This window comes from Clupea harengus, chromosome 15 (assembly GCF_900700415.2).
Source record: "Clupea harengus chromosome 15, Ch_v2.0.2, whole genome shotgun sequence".
Taxonomy (NCBI): Eukaryota; Metazoa; Chordata; class Actinopteri; order Clupeiformes; family Clupeidae; genus Clupea; species Clupea harengus.
The window spans coordinates 14,870,114-14,887,613 of NC_045166.1; the positions used below are offsets into that span (position 1 = coordinate 14,870,114).

Genomic DNA, 17,500 nt, shown 5'->3' on the forward strand with positions numbered 1-17,500 from the left:
TAATGATCACTAATCTGGGCAGTTATGACTCCCTGCATCTGAAGGCTTGTTAACGAACACTAATCTGAGCAGTTATGACTCCCTGCATCTAAAGCCCTGTTAATGATCACTAATCTGGGCAGTTATGACTCCCTGCATCTGAAGGCTTGTTAACGAACACTAATCTGAGCAGTTATGACTCCCTGCATCTAAAGCCCTGTTAATGATCACTAATCTGCCCACGTCTGCGCCTCTGCACCAGTCCCCATGGGAATTGGCTACCCATGCACAACAAATCAGTATTCCTTTTTTATATGATTTTATTTATTGGGTTTTTGGTTATAATAACAGCGTAACTGCTTCCCCAGAACAACAAATGTTTACCCCACATACACGTGTCCCATCTCGACATGCTTTGGCCTCAACATAAATCAACACACAACATACAAATATTTAGGAATTCCAGAGAAATTCCCAACAGTTTTCTTATATCCGTCTATGTTTCACAATGAAGCTCAACACTGGGACCGTGTAACCATCAACTTGGCATACTGATTATGTCATTGTCCTACAGCAGTATTACTGTCCACACACACACACACACACACACACACACACACACACACACACACACACACACAAATGTGGTTCTTAATGACCTGAGAGCACACTCACAAACAGCACCGTGACGGAGTGTTAATGACAGAGTGTTAATGACAGAGTGTTAATGACGGAGTGTTAATGATTTCCTTAGAAGTCCTGCCTGCCCTCATACGTTCAGAGCCCCTGGTCTGCAGAGATCTGCTCAGGTGTACCATGTGACTCACTGTGGACACAAGCCAAACACACCATTCACACTGTGCCACTGTGCTTCTAAAATCAATCAGGATCAAGCAGGGAGCTGTGTGCACCCAAGGGGACAGCTGACTGCAGAACAGACCTGGGCCAGACAGGATTCTGCACCAGCTCAGTACCAAACCTCTGTCAGATCAGAACCAAACCTGTGTAAAGTCAGAGCCTCACCAGAAGTGTGTGTGTGTGTGTGTGTGTGTGTGTGTCAGTGAATACAGTGAATACAGTACTCCTCACCAGAAGTGAGTGTGAGTGTGAGTGTGAGTGTGAGTGTGAGTGTGAGTGTGAGTGTGTGTGTGTGTGTGTGTGTGTGTGTCAGTGAAAACAGTACTCCTCACCAGAAGTGAGTGTGTGTGTGTGTGTGTGTGTGTGTGTGTGTGAATCCAGTACTCAATAGTAGGCAATAGGCTACTCTTTCTAGAAAACACTACTCTTTCTTACTTTCTTTCTTTCTTTCTTTCTTTCTTTCTTTCATTCTTTCATTCTTTCTCTCTTTCCCTTTTCCTTGAATCTGTTTCTTTCCTGATGTATTCTGGGCCCAAACCATTTAGTGATTTACAGACTAGTAGGTGCGGTTTAAAATCTATCCTGTAACTAACTGGAAGCCAATGTAAAGATTTTCGGACTGGAGTAATGTGCTCTGTTCTCTTGCTTCTGGGTAAAACACCAGCAGCAGCATTTTAAATAAGCTGCAGCTGTGTCATGGAACTGCCTATGGTTAAGTCCGTAAGTCGAATCCTTGAAAACGGCGAAAGATTTCCTGTCTTTTTTTTTTTGGCTCCCGCACGGGCCGGATAAAATAAACTTCATAGTGAGTCTAATGAATTGAGACGAAATGAGCTGAGCTCGTCTCATTTTGTCTCATCTCATCTCGTCTCATGTAACTTGGCTACCAGATCTAAGCCTCATCAAGGTTCAGGTTCTTTTCAGAGATAGCCCTGTTATTTCTCCACCAGAGCCGTCCCATAGTTAGTGATTCTATCCAGGTCTGATTGAGGCTGGATCCTTTCCAGTCTTTGGTTCTGTTTAGCCATTAGATCCAGGTCCAACTGAGGCTGGATCCTTTCCAGTCTTTGGTTCTGTTTAGCCATTAGATCCAGGTCCAACGGCTGGGTCCACTCCAGAGGTTTGGGCGCTCTCTCTCTCTCATTGACTTGGTCTAATGGGAGGTGATTTTCCTGCCAGGGGCCGAAGCCGGAGGTGCCTGTCCAAGCACAGCGTTGGCATGCCGTGGATTGATTGGCATTTAAATCTGCCACTTTGGCTGTATTGATTGCGCCGCGCTGCATATGCTGTCTGGGCCTTTTCCATTAACTGACCCGTAACTCACTCAGGAGCTCGAGGCTACAGGATGCACCCAGGGTTGCCATGGCTGGGTTGCTATGACGATGCGGCACTTAACGTTTTAAAAACAAAACAAAACATCCACTTTTTCTTGTCGTGTTTACTTAAAATTGAACGCCAGTGCAGTATGTAAAAGAAAAAGGGTGAGACATTCCTGTTGTGTACAGGACTTCTGCCATGTTTAGTTTGCACTCTGTGTACCGCAGATATACGACTCGTCCTTTCCCACACTCTATTTCACTTGGTCACTGGGAAGGTAACCTCAACTTGACCATGTATGGATGATAAACTAGTGATGCCAACTCAGCATTCTGGCGCTGCAGATAGATCAGTGCTGCATCCGACAGCTGTAAGTAGTTGACTCAGTGTAATTCAGTGCAGTTCATCAGCATTCCCCCAGTGTCTTAGCATCTTCTACTTCCCTTAGCGGGACCAGTGCCATAGCACTTATCCTCCACTCAAGAACAACATCAGCGCTAACTCTTCCCAGGTGTCTGGGCCCACTAACAGAAGGGAGAGATAGTGAGATGAGACCCAGACATAGCTACTCTGAGATAGTGGTAGTGAGAAGAGATTCAGAGATAGCTGCTCGGAGAAAGGAGAGATAGTGAGGGAGAGACTCAGATATAGCTACTAAGAGAAAGGAGAGATAGTGAGAGAGAGAGAGCTGACTTCAGGTGCTGAACACAGGTAAACATGAAACACGGAAGAGGAAGAAGAATGCTCCCACCAAACAAATACATTTGATTAATGCAAAGTTTGGGCTGTCAGGTATTCATCGGGTAAACGTCATACCAACAGGCTGTGAAAGTACAGCTGCTTTAGTGGCAGGTAAGGGGGAAACTTAACTCATCTTGCTACGATGCCAAATGTAGACCATTTTCTTCTCTGTCACAAAGTGCGTAGGAAATGTTGAAGAGGAGCTCAAGGCGGTAGTCCGTGCGCTACACCTGAGAGTGAAAGACATTTGTTTATTTCAGAACCTATTTGCTGCGGACATCTAAGAGGCCCCGCCATCTCTTTGAAAGAGTCAGTTAAACTGAGCGGTTCCGTCAGAATTTTCATAATGTTCTGCCCTCTATCAAGCCTTAAGTATTACACTGCTTGGACTACAATGTTTGAATAAAATGATGATAATTGTTAGGATGCTTAAGAATTATTTTTTTCCCAAAGGAAAGGCCAGACTGGACTCCAAAGGTAGCATGAGTACTGCAGACTGGACTCTAAAGGTAGCATGAGTACTGTAGACTGGACTCTAAAGGCAGCATGAGTACTGCAGACTGGACTCTAAAGGCAGCATGAGTACTGCAGACTGGACTCCAAAGGCAGCATGAGTACTGTAGACTGGACTCTAAAGGCAGCATGAGTACTGTAGACTGGACTCTAAAGGCAGCATGAGTACTGCAGACTGGACTCTAAAGGCAGCATGAGTACTGTAGACTGGACTCTAAAGGCAGCATGAGTACTGTAGACTGGACTCTAAAGGCAGCATTAGTACTGCAGACTGGACTCTAAAGGCAGCATGAGTACTGTAGACTGGACTCTAAAGGCAGCATGAGTACTGCAGACTAGACTCTAAAGGCAGCATGAGTACTGCAGACTGGATTCTAAAGGCAGCATGAGTACTGCAGACTGGACTCTAAAGGCAGCATGAGTACTGTAGACTGGACTCTAAAGGCAGCATTAGTACTGCAGACTGGGCGGGAGACGAGCCGCTGGAGCTGAGGCAGTAAATGCTCTGACTGTCTGTTCTGGGGTGATGTGGAGTACCATCATATCTCAACGCAACCATCGGTTCTCTTTTTATTCTCACTCTCTCCTTATCCCCCCGCCCCCCTCTCTCGCTCTCTCTCTCCTCACCTGCCCTCTCTCTCTTCTTAACCCCCCTTCCCCCTCTCTTTCTCTCCTTATCCCTCCCTTTGTCTCTCTCCCTCTCTCCTTATCCCCTTCTCTCTGGCTCGCTCTCTTCCCTTGATCCTTGTTGGTTTAGCTTCTTAATGTTGTATGTGTTTCATTATTGTACTCATGTAAGAGAGTTAGACAGAGGTCTGATAAAGGAGTGTTAAACCTCAAACCTCTCTCCGTCTCTCTCACTCATATTCTCCCTCTCTTCTCTCTCATCCTGTCTCCTTATCCATCTCCCAAGCTCTCTTTCTCTCTCTCTCCTTCTTTTTTGTCTCTCTTGATCAAATTCAAATTCAAATTCAAAAGAAGCTTTATTGGCATGACCATAACGTTCTACAGTATTGCCAAAGCATTTGGGTTGGATATATAATAAGTGATTATAATAAACAATACACACATCTATACACAAGGTACATCAGAAGGGGAAAGGGAGAAGTGGGAACAATAATACAATACTTGATCTCTCATGCATTGTCATCTCATCTTTGTGGAGTGGCATCATATCTCAACTTGACCACTCTCTTTCACTCTTTCTTTTCCCTCCCTCGCTCCATCTATCTCCCTCTCTGCCTCTCATCATTTCTCAACCTCTTATCTCACTACCCATACCCCTCTCTCTCCCCTCCTCTACATCTCTGTCCCTCCTTCTCTCTTTCTCTCTCCCCTCCTCTACATCTCTTTTTCTCTCTCACTCTCTCTCTCTCCTGTCCCTATCTCCCTTTCTGCTTCATTCTCTACCACCCCCTCTCTTTTCCAACCTCACTCTCTCCCTCCTTCCCATTCACTCCCTCCTCTCCCCTCTCTCTCTCTCTCTTCACTCTGCCTCCCTCTCTCTCTCCTCTCTCTGTTTTTCTCTTTCACACTCCCCCCTCTCCTGCTACCCCCCCCCCCCCACCCCACGGAATGAGAGACTTGGCCAGCCTCGGCCCTTTCAGTGTGATTTAATTAGTGCACTGGTGCATTGTGGGAAGCCTGGGAGAGCAGCCTGAGAACCTGGTTACCGTGGCGATGAGAGCGGCAGGCCCAGCGTGACCCCTGATGTCCACTGCTTTGGCACCAGCTCTTCCCACCAGTCCTAAGGGGTGCTAATGTCTCTGGGAGTGTTCAACAAGTGTGAGTGTGAGTGTGTGTGTGTGTGTGTGTGTGTGTGTGTGTGTGTGTGTGTGTGTGTGTGTGTGTGGTGTGTGTGTGTGTGTGTGTGTGTGTGTGTGAATCCAATAGGGCTCTGTGTGTGTGTGTGTGTGTGTGTGTATGTGTGTGTGTATTTGTATGTGTGTGGTTATGTAACTGTGTCTGTCTGTATGTGTGTGTGTGTGTGTGTGTGTGTGTGTGTGTGTGTGTGTGTGTGTGTGTGTGTGTGTGTGTGTGTGAATCCAATAGGGCTATCTGTGTGTGTGTGTGTGTGTGTCTGTGTGTGTGTGTGTGTGTGTGTGTGTGTGTGTGTGTGTGTATGTATGTGTGTGTGTATTTGTATGTGTGTGGTTATGTAACTATGTCTGTCTGTCTGTCTGTGTGTGTTTCAGTTTGTTAGGGCACTGTCTGTGTGTGTGTGTGTGTGTGTGAAGCATGCTAAACACTAACAGCGTGTGCACAAAAACGCGCACGCACGCACGCACGCACGCACGCACACACACACACACACACACACACACACACAAACACCAGCATAGCGAATGAGAGCAGACCCACTCTGAGGTGACGGCCTTGTTGTTTCTGGATGTTTTCAGTAAAGCATGGCACTCAACGCCTAAGAGATTAGGGGCTGGCATGGGTTCTTCTTCTGGCCTCTGACTTAAACCAATGCAAGATGACTCAAAGAGCCCAAACTGTGTGTCCACACTCAGAGCTCTGATTGGCTACAAAAACACAACACCATATGCACTACCCTCAATGTCTGCTCAAGATTTACAGGACGAGCAAATAAAACACTTAATATAAGGACAACAAACTTTTCATATTGGGAACATGGCTTTCCTGGGGTTATGGTTTGGGGTTGGGGTTATTAAAATGTAATAAAGAATAAATAAATACATACATACTATATACAAATAAGGTTTTCGGATTAAGGTGGTTTGATTAAAAGGTCTTAAAGGTACAATGTGTACTTTTTATTGGCATCTAGTGGTGAGGTTGCTAAATTGTAACCAGCTGATTAACCATCCCTTTACAAGAATGTGTGAGTACCTACAGTGGCCGTCAAATGCCATAAAAACGCGAAAATCCTCGAGCCAGTGTTTTGGTTTGTCCGTTCTGGGCTACTGTAGAAACATGGCGGCGCAACAGGGCCAACTTCCTATGTAGATACGAAGTGCTCATTCTAAGCGAACGTAGTTACAGGTAAAAAATACAGGTAATGAAAACATAATTATGATTACTATATTTCATTTCTACTAATAGATGCCACTGAAGACTACACACTGCACCTTTAAGTATCTGTGATACAGGTAACCTGGGGTGAGGAAACTTTACGAGGTACAGATCAAAGAGAGCTAGAGGCAATAGGCCACCAGGATTGAACTGCATTCAAGTCGATTGAGACTAATTTGTTTCCCTTTTCTTACTAAAGTGCTGTTTACTAGTGCTGTTTACTTTTTTATTAGTGCTGTTTACTAATTAAATCCTTAACAGCTGACTACACCAGTCAGTGTTAAGTTGGCCTCAATCCATAGACAACCCAAACAACCTGCTCATTTGTGTAAATACAACTGGATCACTTTCAGGGAGATGTAGGGAAGTCAAAATGAATATGCTCTACCGTGTACCAAAGTTCCTGCTGTACTAGTTCATCAACCGAGCATTGAAAAGATCCATCTGACCTTTTGTCCATCAAATGAGATAAAATAATATGATTTGGTGCAAAATGATTGGATAAAAATAATATAAAATATCAAAATATGAAAAATAATTTCATAGAATGGTGGTACTTCTCAAAAGGGCACTTGGGGACCTTATTAATTCTCAGTTGATGAATTGTGCTCCAGGAACACAAGATTTGCTTCACACACACACACACACACACACACACACACACACACACACACACACACACACACACACACACACACACACACACACACACACAAGGGTGACTGAAGTCAAGTCCTCCCCCACTGTCCCCATGTTAGTGAGGGATGATCTAGTTAGCTCCTCTGCTGTTGATTTATGGTGTGATAACACTTTAATGAACCCCCTTTCTGTTAGACTTAGTGCAGCCTGAACCACAAGCTTAGATGTTCAGTGAGATTCACTTATTCTGTTGTTCACAGAGAGCCTTCTAATGCCGCCACATCCCACACATGCCTTTTCTGCCCCCAGAACCTCCCCCCTTACACAGCCCTACGGTCAGCACCTACCCCACGTGCATACAATCAGTACTACATCTAGTAACTGTCTCATGGATATGTATTCTATGAGAGGCCTTCATTCTGTCTTCTTCAGCAGGAGCCTTCTGCTGTTCTTTCCGCACCTCCCTCTCCCGCCTCTCTTCACCATCTATTCCTAAGATGTGATGCCTGGCTTCCTGGCTCCCTCGCTTGTGGAGGCGTGAGTGTCCAGTAGTTTGAACGATTGAATCTGAAGCACCACTCACTGTCCCTGCACACAGACACACACATACACACACACACTCCGTTTATGATAAATCTTCCCTCCACACACACACATACACACACACACACCAGCTACGATAAATCTTCCCTGTCTCACTGACAGCGCCACACGACTCGAGGAGAAAATACACACTCTTCCAGTCAGGCACGAGGCGACGGGAACAGGCTGGAATTAGCCTCGACCGCACACTCACACACACACACACACACACACACACACACACACACACACACACACACTCACACACTCACAGACACACACACACACACACACACACACACACACACACTCACAGACACACACACACACACACTCACAGACACACACACACACAAAGCTGTCAGACATACCTCTCATCCTTCTGCTTTTATGGGACACAACGCCAAGAAAACACACAAATTATCTCACACACCATCTCACACAGCCCATCACAAACACACACACACACACACACACACACACACATCATACACCCTGTCAAATACACTACCTCACAGACACACACTCATACAATCGCCCCATCAAACAAACTCACATGCACACACAGCTCATACACCCTGTCACATACACACATACCATCTCTCTAGCTTGATGGATACACAGCATTACTCAATAAACATTTAGGCTGGGTAAATGCTCAGAGTGAGAGAGTGGGTAAAGAGACAGGAGAGAGAGAGAGGGAAGAGAAAGGGAAAGACAGAGAGAGAGGGAGAGGGAAATAGAGAACAAAGACAGCAAGAAGAAGAAAGAGATATATAGCATCGGTTCCCAAACTGGGAAGAGAAAGGGAAAGACAGAGAGAGAGGGAGAGGGAAATAGAGAACAAAGACAGCAAGAAGAAGAAAGAGAGAGAAGGGAAGAAAAAGGGAAAGACAGAGAGAGAGGGAGAGGGAAATAGAGAGAGAGAGAGAGAGACACAGAGAGAGATGGGAGAGAGAGAAAGGAAGAGAGGACACACACACACACGGGCATGCACACACATTCATACTCTCACACACCAAACACACATGCTACATGCTACACTTCAGTGAAAAGACCACACCATATACACCCTTGTAGCTTTCATTGTCAGCTCTGCTAATTAAGATGAGATCGTTCTTCTCCTTTAAGCGTTAGCATGGCTGTATATTTAAGTGTAAGCATGGCTAATGCATAGGACTGTATAGAACAGGGCTATATGATGCCTGTAGCCATCCTCACTTCTTACTGAGTGGCGGTAGCAGGGACTCATGTGCTCCTCCTGTCAGAGATAGCTAGGCTAAAGGGCTGTACAGAGGGTAATGATATGTGGATATCCTCAGCTTCGCTAGTGAGTCTAGCACCTATTTCTCTTTTAAATGCCTAACATGGTTAATGCATAGAGCTATACAGGGTTTAACGTGGTTCATATATAGCATCGGTTCCCAAACTGGGGTTCAGGGGGTACGCGGGGAGAAAATGTCCGCGATAACAGAAAACGGACGGAATTCGCAGAATGTACCGTTTGAAACAGAATTGCAACTTTCAGACGGAAACATCATTTTGTGGATCAAAATCGCCCAAATTCCCATGTATTTTGCCCTGCAAGGCTGTATTTCTTTCTTATAAACACAACAACGATCGCAACGATGAGCGAGCATTAATTAGAAAACAAAACTACTGAGAAAATGTCACGTCTGTGCTGAACTCCGCTCCGGCCACGCCCCCTATTCAACACAGACCTCCGTAGCCTGTCAAATGAATTCGCTCATCTTCCCAAGTGCCTGCAAATAATGTTTTTTTAGTCTTCTGTTCTGTTGATGGCTGGTAAACAACAATCTTAGAAGGTGTGGGTCACTTATGGCACATATTATTCACTCATTTTAAGCCATCAATCTACCTCTGGGTGAACAAAATGAGCCGAAACGGATTATAACGGAATTAAAGGAAAAGGTGAAAAGGTTTTTTTTTTCAACGGGGGGGGGGGGGGGGGGTACGCAGCTGGAGATTAAATGTCTGAAGGGGTACGGGACTGTAAAAAGTTTGGGAACCACTGATATATAGGGATATACAGGCTTTACATGGTTAATGTATAGGGTTTTACATGGTTAATGTATAGGCTAATATATAAGGCTATAGAGGGCTTAACATGGTTAATGTATAGGACTATACAGGGCTTAACATGGCTAGAATATAAGGCTGTAAAGGGCTTGACATGGTTAATATATAGGGCTATACAGGGATTAACATGGTTAATATATAAGGCTATACAGGCCTTGTGGTAAACCTTAGGTTGACCGGAGAGCCCTGCATTCCCTGTGTGCACTCAAATGCTAAATGCATGGGGCTTGACCTCTGAACCATGTCCGCAGCACTAACCACTAATGTGGTTAATGCACAGGGCTGTAAGAGACTTGTGGGTAACCTCTGGATCACCACTGAACCCTGTGTTTCCTCTAAAGTGCAGAGGCAGAGCTGAAACACTCTTAAATCCAAGCTCCTTATCTCCCTTTGACAGCTATAACATTTTGGTTTTCACACACACGTCAGCGATTTCTTAGGCTTTAGCGCTTTCCTTCACTGCACATGTACGTAAACTCAGCTTGCACTCACGGCTCGGTCCGTATGTTGATGCAAGAACAAATGGATAAAGGCGTGATTAAACTTTAATTAAATCCAAATTCATGTTGTGATGTACTACCATGTTATGAGATGTACACGTTTTTTCCGTTATGTGTGCAAAACAGTATTGATCTCATCTTTTGTGGTGCACTTGTCTGCGTGGAATGCTGGTGTGGCAGAGGACTCGGACATCAAACGCAACCCGATCAATACCTTTATGATTAATGAATTACCGTACACCTCCTAGTGGACAAACCATCATGATCAGCTACTCATTCCCTCGGTGGTCAAGTTTTTTCCTCCACATAGTCAAATGAGCAGAAAAGGTAAATAAAGCAAGGGATTTTATTTCACTTAGGGGATCATTTCTGACCATCAGACAGGCTGTCGTTAACCCTGATAGGCCGGTTGGTCCCCGGACATCAGGCTAATGATTATGTGAGCCTGTATGCCGCGTTTAGATCTATCTTCAATGGCTTTAGAGGTTTAGTCTGAAGCTGCTCCAAGGGCTGCTCTGCCTCTACATCAAAAGAGGCACCACAGAGAAACAGCATGAAATGGAGGGAAGAACTAGGGCAGCAAAAATGTGCCCTTCAATTATTACAAAGTACTCTGTGAATGGGAGGGTAGGGAGAGAGAGAGGAAAAAAAGAGAGCGAAAGAGAGAAAGAAACAGACTCAGTGAGAGAGGAAAAAAGAGAAAGGAAGAGAGAGAAAGTGAGAGGGAAGTGCGGAGGTCAGAAGAGAGGACAGTGTACTACACAAATACATCATTCATGCCTCCTAAGAGAAAAACACACAGACTCTCTCCCACACACACACACACACAGACACACACACGCACACACACACACACACACACACACACACACACACATGCACCTATATACTGTAGGTCTACACACACACACACACACACACACACACACACACACACACACACACACATAGGTCTACACACACACACACACACACACACCAACATGCATAAGTCTACTCACACACACACACACACAAACACACACACACACACATACATAAGTCTACTCACACACACACACACACACACACACACACACACACACACACACACACACACACACACACACACACACACACACACACACACACACACACACACACCAACATGCATAAGTCTACTCACACACACAAACACACAAACACATACATAAGTCTACTCACACACACACACACACACACACACACACACACACACACACACACACTCACACGCCTAGGTGAACACACAGAGAGAGAGAGAGAGAGAGAGAGAGAGAGAGAGAGACACACAAACCTAGTCCTAATTTTACTGGAATTACAATGCAGTACAATGCAGTAGCTCCCCAATGTCATGCTGTTCCAGAATGAAAAGGTCTACTGTCTGACACCCTGCTTATGGCGTCACAGTCATGGCCAGCCACCGTGCTCTCAGTCCCTGACTTCTACACTTCATCAACACATCAGTCATCACTGGTTTGTCTCTTGAAGTCCTGAATGGGAACCAAAAAAAACCCAATGTGCGGACGTTAGTCCTTATTTCCTGTTTATCTTTATCTGTGTCCAGCACCTGGCCCTGGCTTGGGCTTTTCCCCTCATCTCTAGACATCATCACCTGGCTCAGACAGCTCTATTTATGGACCTGACTTTCTGCCTGCAGTTATTATGTGTGATTGCAGACACATTTTTCTGAGTGGTTACATTGGGATTGGTGCTTAGTCATATCCAGGCTTCGTGCCGTTTATCTACCACAAGGCTCCCGCAGCGGGCCACACCGCCCACAGCTTGTCTGGAGTCTTGTGCTGTCAAAAGCCCACGGCTCTGACACCTCAGAAGGCACACGTATCTGAGGCATCTGAGGGTCCAGAGTTGGCCGCTACTCTGGACTGCATGATGGGTGGAAGAGACCTTTCACTCCAGGGGCGAACCAATCACATTGCTCAGTAATTGCTCTGTGAATGAGAGAAAAAGAGTGAGAGTGGAAGAGGAGGGCAGGAAGAGGGAGAGAGAGAAAGGACAGAATGAGAGAGGGAGAGAGAGAAAGGGGGGTGGCAATAAGACAGGGATGGAGAGAGAGAAAGGGCAAAAAGAAGGAGAGAGAAAGGAAAGCGAGAGAGAGAAAAAGAGCAAGAGAGTGAAAGGAAAGAATGAGGGAGAGAGAGAAAGGGTAAAAAGACAGAGTAAGAGAAAGGGGGATGGCAATAAGACAGTGAGAGAGGAGGTCTCTCCTCAGTAACACACGTCAGCATTCAAACCCAGCGTGTTCCTCAAGTCTGCATGCAGATGATGAGAGCGACCCCAGATACCTGGCTCTGCTGCAGGGACCAGTTTAATAAACCTACTTCAGTATCTGCCACAGTATACGTGTCTGCTACAGCCACAGACTGGGGCCTTGTCCAGGCTCATACAGTAGACGTGATTGGGGCCTTGTCCAGGCTCATACAGCATTTAACATTGGTAGCTGTTCAGCAACACTTCTGGGAAACGCACCCTTGTTCTGTCCAAACTGCTTGCAGTGATCTTGGCTGGCCTGCTCCACAAGACTGATGGACAACACACAGGGTAACCCTAACAGCCTACATTCACCCGACCTTAGAGTTTATTCATGCCCGACCTTAGAGTTTATACATGTCTGACCTCAGACCTGGTGTGGATGGATAACTTTGAAAATGATACCAAATGCCAAACTAAAAAAGTAGCTGACAAAAAAATGCTGCATAAAAACCCAGCATTTATAGGTGTGTCTGTAAAAGTGCAGAGGAGGCCTCTGAACTCACGGTGGAACCTCTTTAGGGAGTGTTTTTAAAAGGAAGCTCCACCAAAACCCAGGATTCTTTACTGGCAGATTTCATTTTTCTTTTCCTTTCTTTTTTCTTTTCTGCTCTTCCTCTAGTTCCTGTGAGCTGGCAAGCAGGCCTGGAAGGCATCCAAGGCCTTGAGGAAGTGTTGGCCACTGGAGCTGCAGACACTGCTCGCGTTGCTAGCTGCTTGAGCTAGTGTGACAAAAACTAATGGGCAAGGCAACCTGCTGCACACAGCACTCCTGTGGCCCTCATCCAGGACCCCAGGGGGCCTGCTTGGAGCTGTCCCTGTCAGTGCCTGATGAAATGGTGCTGGCGATCGGGGAGGGCTGCAGATTGAAGTGCTGTGGCAGCCTCGAGAGGAGTTGATTCTGGGCCAGATCAGAGCGGTAACACTTTGCTTGAATCCTGCTTCATGAGAGTAACATAACCATGTGATAATCTTATCATGGCAGATGTCATATGCTGTCATAAATAGTTTGATTATACAGCTCCTCAGAATGTTGTAAAATGTTCCACTGATTTGAATGGGCAGAGGTCTGATATTTCTTTATAATGGCTGATGCAAAAAAAAAACATTCTCAGCGGAAGCCACAAAAGAACAACAAAATCATTAAAAAGAGGTATTTTGGAGGAATAACTTTTATTGCTTTTGGGAAGTAACCGTATAATAACCGGGATAATGTATAGTCAGTCAGTCAGTATCACAAAATAAATCCCTTCAAGACCCCCGTTTGTCGGGACTTATTTTCCAATACTGACTGGCCGACTTTACTTTATCCCTTACATAACAGTCAGTGTTCAGTGATGTAACAGTGTCATGTCACCACAACCCTGAATTGCCATAACTGCATGATGCTGTAACAGCTTAATAACATACAATTCTGAACGCTGTCATGACAACTATCGATAATGGTAACGTGACATCACATCATTGGCCATGAGCAGTCCTGACGTGTATAACATCTGCCATAACATGCTATGGTTACGTCAGTCTTCAAGTCTTGCTGGGTTCAAGTAAAGTGCTTGTGCCAGGTGCCAACTTGGAGCCCCATTTGGACCAGTTTCAGCGATACCTGGTGAGAGCTGGTTCAGGTGGCTCCTGGGGACTCAGTGCTGGAGTTTAAAGCTGATTACAGAATTGGTCTGGACACAAACCAAGACTCTAGACTATCATCCCCACAGCAGACAGTATAGCGCCCAGGCGAGAGTAGCATGTAACAAGAGGAGCATTGCCCTGACAATTAGCTGTAATTGTAAAACAACACCGCGACATGATCAGCCATTATTGGTCATCACAGCCAATGAGAGGATGAGGGATCTGACGTGCCATCATCATGACAGCCAATGAGAGGATGAGGGATCTGACGTGCCATCATCAGACTTGGGAGGGAGGGGTCATGCAACACATAACTATTCATGGCATACCTGGGCACACATAGGTAGAAGTGTGTGTGTGTGTGTGTGTGTGTGTGTGTGTGTGTGTGTGTGTGTGTGTGTGTGTGTGTGTGTGTGTGTGTGTGTGTGTGTTGTGTGAGTGTGATATATATTTTTTTTTTCTTAAGATGGTCAATTTTGCACAGTGTTTAAAAAGTGCATGCCTTGTGTTAATACTTACAATGACTTTGTTTAAATTACTTAAATGCACAGTGGCAAAGCCACCGATTTGTTCTGTAATGAGCAGTTAAATAAAAATTTAAAATGTGGGAAAGACTATTGTGTTGGTCATATTTAAATCATTCATTACCTTTTGTTGGGAAAAACAAGAGGATAAAATAAAAAAAATTGCATATTAAATCGCAATCGCAATATTGGGGGGAAAAAAATCGCAATTAGATTATTTTCCAAAATCGTTCAGTCCTAGTGTGTGTGTGTGTGTGTGTGTGTGTGTGTGTGTGTGTGTGTGTATGTGCAAGAAAAAGAGAGTTGCTGACTGAAGTATTTAAATTTTAAGTATTTGAATTGAGCAGCAGAGTGTGAGTGTGTGAAATGTGTGAGCGTGTGTGTATGTGTGTTTGTTTGTTTGTTTGTGTGTGTGTGTGTGTGTGCGTGTGTGTGTGCGTGTGTGTGTGTGTGTGTGAGTAGACTTATGTATGTGTGTGTGTGTGTGTGTGTGTGTGTGTGTGTGTGTGTGTGTGTGTGTGTGTGTGTGTGTGTGTGTGTATGTCTCGACATCTCTAACCTCACATGAACATTCGCAGCAACTGTGGGGCCAGACGAGTGTGGCAGTGTGCAGAGTGACTGACAGCTCCTGGGATGAAAACACACTTGTGCTGACACCAGACACTTGTGCACTTTGATGTGAAGTGACAGCGTCAGGTTTCCTTCTCTGGATGTCCCAGTGTGCTAAGTGTCCCGCACTTACATCACTGCTGCGGAGGTCTGATTTCATTCACTCTCTTAGTCCACTCGTTTAATCTCTTTCTGCCTTTCACTCTTTTCATCCCCTGTTTTTTTCTGTTTCACATCAGGTTACTGCTGCTTGTGTTCTTTAATATGAGTACTTCTCCTCTTCTCTCTTCTCCCCCCCCCCTCTCTCTCTCTCTCTCTCTTTCTCTGTGTTTGCCTCAGTTGTTGTCATTTTTGTGCTGAGCAATCCTTCTTCTCCCCTCTCTGCTTCTTCATCTTTCTCTCTCTCTCTCTTTCTCCCTTTTCTCCTCTCTCAGCAGCTTACCTTATTACAGATTTCCTCTCACACACAAACCCCTCATCTTTCTTTCTCTCCACCCTTCCCTCTCTCCCTTCTCTTTTTCTCTATCTCCACCCTTCCCTCTCTCTCTCCCTTCTTTCTTTCTCTCTCTACCCCTCCTTCTTTCTCTTTTCTTTAGCTCTCCACCCCTCTTCCTCTCTCTACCCTCCCTCCTTCTCCCTTCTATCTCTCACTCTCTCCATCCCTCTCTCCCTCAGCTCCAAGCCTCGTTTATGTTGAATGCTGACAGGTGCAGAGTACAGACTGCTTGCTGCTCTGCCTTGCTCCAGGATAGGGTCCTGCTCTACTCTACAGTAATGCTTCAAAAATACACTCAATTTTGTGCACATACACAGATACACATTTGTACACACACAGATGTATTTGCACAGACCATGCACCGTTTTTAATAGGTCATAATTAGTACACACCAGGGCAAAATCAATGGTTTGATGCTACAGGCTAGTATAGTCACACCCTAGTAGTGAAGCACACTGTCTGCACAGTAAGGTCATGTTCGTGTAAACAGACACAGCGAGTCAGTCAAGGCCTCAAAGAACTGATGCAGATAGATCTGTCAAGGCCTCAAAGAACTGATGCACAGAGATCTGTCAAGGCCTCAAAGAACTGATGCAGAGAGATCTGTCAAGGCCTCAAAGAACTGATGCAGAGAGATCTGTCAAGGCCTCAAAGTACTGATGCAGAGATCTGGCTGGGCACTGCTGACTGTTCTCACTGCAATGTCCGACCCTATTCCGGGGAGCTGTGCCAATGCCCATGTTATGTCATTCCAACCAGGTGTTAATAGCTCCACCGTCACTCTATTTGCAGACGGAGCACGCAAATAGGCTCACCCCTAGGACACCATTGACATGCCATGTGCTTAGCTGACACAAACTCCATTTACACCCAGTAGAACGCAAGGCACTGGTGAGGCTGAGCAAGGCTGTCAAAGCTCCCGGTAGCTCCAGCATGGAGACATCCAGAACCTCTCTCTCTGCCACCATCTCCAGCTTAAAGGTCTTGTGACCCAGATGTGTGTTTTTGTTTAGAGGTGGGTTTGTTTAGAGGTGTGTTTGTTTAGAGGTGTGTTTGTTTATACAAGTTTTTGTTTAGATGTGTGTTTGTTTAGATGTGCGTTTGTTTCTAGCATGGGGTCTTGAAGTGATATAAGGGACTAGCACTTAAAAGGTATGGCAAGTGTGTTTATATAGCACAATTCATACACATCGATAATTCAAAGTGCTTTTGCAAATGAGCAGATAAAATAAGGCATTCAAAAAAAGCTGAAGTTCATTAAAACAGTTAAAGGAAGACTCCTGTGACAGTTGCTCTGAGATTTGGAGGAAAAACAGAAAAAGGGATTTCTCTCCGTAAGATAATACGTGCATTTCTAATTCATCACCATGGCACCCATTTTACATGACGAGTTTGACCTCCAGACAGAATATTAAACCTCGTTAACAAGACGAGAGCAGAGCAGGCCAAGGCCTTCAAAAAAACAAAAAAAACAAATAATAATCAACACATATATATTAAGTGGTGGCAGATCTCCAGATCTTAGATCACCAAGGCCTTCAAAAAACGAAATAAAACAAATCAAATATGATGAAATAAACGAACACATATATAAAAAGGTGTGCAGATTGTACCACTAATGGTCACCGTCATCCTACAGGCAGAGGGGCAGAGCCCAGCTGAGCTATAGCCCAGATTTATGATCC

At 45.1% G+C, this 17,500-nt stretch overlaps 1 protein-coding gene across 1 annotated transcript in view; it reads right to left on the reverse strand.

The window, feature by feature from the left end:
- LOC105910663 (1-phosphatidylinositol 4,5-bisphosphate phosphodiesterase beta-1-like) overlaps positions 1-17,500 on the reverse strand; it is a 136,504-nt gene that overhangs the window by 60,051 nt on the left and 58,953 nt on the right. The window lies entirely within an intron of this gene.